Source organism: Austrofundulus limnaeus, unplaced genomic scaffold, assembly GCF_001266775.1.
Source record: "Austrofundulus limnaeus strain Quisiro unplaced genomic scaffold, Austrofundulus_limnaeus-1.0 Scaffold75, whole genome shotgun sequence".
In the NCBI taxonomy this organism is placed as follows: Eukaryota; Metazoa; Chordata; class Actinopteri; order Cyprinodontiformes; family Rivulidae; genus Austrofundulus; species Austrofundulus limnaeus.
The window spans coordinates 1,438,422-1,441,330 of record NW_013952477.1 but is presented as its reverse complement, the minus strand read 5'-3'; the positions used below and the strand labels follow the sequence as shown (position 1 = coordinate 1,441,330).

The 2,909-nt window shown below is 42.0% G+C and overlaps 1 protein-coding gene across 1 annotated transcript in view; it reads left to right on the top strand.

Moving 5' to 3' along the window:
• Positions 1–278: 278 nt before the first annotated feature.
• The window catches only part of sema3gb (sema domain, immunoglobulin domain (Ig), short basic domain, secreted, (semaphorin) 3Gb), a 22,180-nt gene continuing 19,549 nt past the window's right edge, over positions 279–2,909 (top strand). The window contains exon 1 of the mRNA XM_014010964.1: positions 279–732. The gene's annotated coding sequence lies outside the window, so the exon portion shown is untranslated. The remainder of the gene's footprint in view (positions 733–2,909) is intronic.

Below are 2,909 nucleotides of genomic sequence, written 5' to 3'. Positions count from 1 at the left end.
AGATATTTAGCTAACAGACACACTGAAAGACACACAAACACACTGTAGTGTTCATGATCAAAATATGATCACAGATTTTCACCTTTTTGGTTCCTATCACCTGTTAATGATTCCAAGGGGAAAACAGAGACAGAAAATCTCCACACAGACAGGACCTGACAGCTGACAGTGAGGAAAATAAAGTCCTCTCTSTTCCTGTCAGTGTGTTAAAGTCCACCGGCGCTGACAGGGTTAATCACACCCATATGGTGTAGGAGAGGTTTGGTCCAAAGCTGCTGTGGGCCAACAGGAGAGGGAAGGCAGTGTGGGGGCAGAACAGAAGGGAGAAGCCAGCAGGACAGATCAGTCTCCCAACACCTGCACCTGGTCCTCATTCAGTCCCAAACCGAGGTCCCTTTAACGGGTCAGAGGACCAAAACCCCAGACCTCGTCCCGGGGATGGACACCCGATTTTTTAACTTTTGGAGACAAGAAATCAGGAATCAGATTTTTTTAAATGTTACCACCAAAGAATGTGTTCTGATTAGTTGTTTAATCTCAGAGGAATTTTCAGCTCTTTTGGATTGATTGGTTCTTTTCTTTTAATTTTTCTGCGTAAAAACACGCAGAGAGGATCCGGCTCCGACGCGCAAAACTCGCTGGGGAGAATGCGGCGGTAACATCCCCGCAAGTTTGGGGGCTGTTTTTTTCCGAGACACAGCGGCAGCAGCAGAGCAAACCAAGAACTCAAAGGTAAGATATTCAACTCCCCCCCCCCCCCCCCCACACACACACACACACACACACACACACACACACACACACCACGGGTTTAACTTTTAACTTTAGTTACTGTGTGACGTTTAATGTGACCGAGAGAGAGAGAGACATGGAGAGAGAGAGCGCGCACATTTGTTCAGCTCCTATTTCTGGATGTTGAGTTCACAGGTAAGTGCGCACTCCTCCGCTACAAAAAGCACGAAAGAAAATCCTGTAATTATTTAAAGGGAACCCGTTTATTACCACGGCAGAACTTCAGTCTGCTCTGGAGCTCCCACCCAGCTCACCAACCCAAAGAGCCCTGCTGTACAAATAAGTCCGACCATCAGATGTCTGAGCAGAGCCAGTCTTTTATTATCAGCACCAGGGGGGGAGCTTTGACCTGCTTTTTCTTTTAATTTCAGTATTAAACTTTACAATTACACTCTGCACCCAAGGCTTTAGATATTTTGATTTTCCTGGAAGGAAAAAAAAAAGTCCACCCTCCTTCATTTCTGTCAGGACAATAAATGATTTGCTCCTTGAATGAATCCGTTTTGACCTCAGCTGTCCTCAGAATGACAGATTCCACCTCTGATTATGAAACAACAATGAAGCTCATAAATTCTGTTTAAAACTAAGAGCTCATTTAGCAGCAATAAGTTTTTTTTTCTGTTTTGTGGAGGAACTTTGGCCCACTCTTTTTATACACTGTTTCAGGTCATTGAGGTTTGCAGACGTTCAGCTGAGGTTTGGACTTTGACTGGACCATTCCTTACCTGATTCTTTTCTTTTGAAGCCATTCTGTTATAAATCTACTGCTCTGTTCTGGACCATAGTTCTGATGGCCTCACTTTTGACTCAAAGACTCTCAGGTCCCACACCATCAACCCTCCTTCATGCTGACAGTGAGGTGTTTGTGCACCTGTGCTGTGTTTGGTTTTCAGTAAAACATGCTGCTGTGCGTTATGGATAAATATCTGTACTTTGGTTATATCAGTYTTGAAATTCATTCAGATGCTGCTTTGCAAATCGAAATCGAAATCTTTTATTTTTTTCAGAAAAGGTTTTCTTCTTCAGCTCTTTCAAACACGCCAAACCTCAGATAACAAAATATGAGTGAATCCATGTTGAAATGATACAAAAAGTGATCAGTGTGACTTACTTGTTGAAACAATGTTAGGTTTTCAACCATAACTGATATCAGTGTTGATTCAACRTTGATTAGATGTTGGTATTTCAGTAATTAGAATTAAACAACATTGATTCAAACAACATCTTTTCAACATTGGTTATTTGGCTAGAGTTGGATGATTGTTTGATGTTTGATTCACCATCAATCATTGACCTTAACCAAAAATCAAATTTTTGATCATAATTCAACATTGAGTTAACATGTTTTGCTGTCTGGGACTTGTTCCATGTTTTAAATTGTCCTGTCATGGCSGGGCCGGATGATTTCTTTTGGAGTAGCCAGACTGGGACCACTGGTCACATAGGGGTGTCCCAGATTAGATAGTGTTTTGAAGAAGTTATATTTTTGTTGCTTTTAGTTCTTGCTTATTTTTTAGAGATATTTTTAAATTGCATCATTTCTGAAAAATGTAAAGTGCAATACAAATTCAATTATAAATAATTATCTAATCGTAATYATCTCGTTTCCTTAAGTGACTATCATGTGGAGTGACATAATGAGAAWKATCTATTTGAGCAGTGCAGKTGAAATGAACAGCATTTAGAAATAGCTTCACATAAATCGAGCTGGTGTTTGGGGATGGCCAAATATTTTTTCCATGGAGGCCATGGCCACATCCTGGCTCCGCCCCTCCCTGTCATGAACTTTAACCTGCTAACTGAGGCCGGTAGGGTCTGAGTTAAGGGAGCGCCTGGGTTTCTTGATCTTTCTCTGAGCATTGCACGGTCTGATGCTGGGGTGAATTTGCTGGGGCGTTCCCTACTAGGAAGACTGGCATCAATTTGAAATGTTTTCCTCTTGTGAATAATCTCGTGTCACTATGAGGATAAACKTCAGATTGTTAGGAAGAGACCTTTAACCCTTCCCAGGCTGACAGGCAGCAGCAGCTGCTTCTTTAAGGTCATTGCTGATTTCTTTCCATCCTGGCATTGTGCTAACACACACCTGCATTCTCCAGAGCAGCAAACAGGTGCTA